This window comes from Pseudochaenichthys georgianus, unplaced genomic scaffold, assembly GCF_902827115.2.
Source record: "Pseudochaenichthys georgianus unplaced genomic scaffold, fPseGeo1.2 scaffold_1560_arrow_ctg1, whole genome shotgun sequence".
Lineage (NCBI taxonomy): Eukaryota > Metazoa > Chordata > Actinopteri > Perciformes > Channichthyidae > Pseudochaenichthys > Pseudochaenichthys georgianus.
The window spans coordinates 4688-5000 of NW_027262390.1; positions in this window are offsets into that span (position 1 = coordinate 4688).

Consider the following 313-nt stretch of genomic DNA (forward strand, 5'->3'; position numbering starts at 1 on the left):
CATGTATCAGATGTTCGAGGTGCCGTAGGAGGTGTGGTCATCACTCCTGACAGCTGGAGGCGTGCTCCTTGACCATTGCCATCCATCTCTCCCTTCGCTCTCCGTCCTTAGGGAGCCATACATCCGGAACGCCTTCTCGGATCCATCAGCGCATCCAACCGCGGTATGACCGCGATCTATTACAATGCAATATCAGCGAGTGCCATGGTATGTGTTGTGCCGCTCTGCTCCCAGCTGTATCCTCTCCCCTGATCACACGGGGCCTCCTCTCCATCTGCTTCCTAGGGCCCGGGAAGCAGGTGGAGAGGAGGCC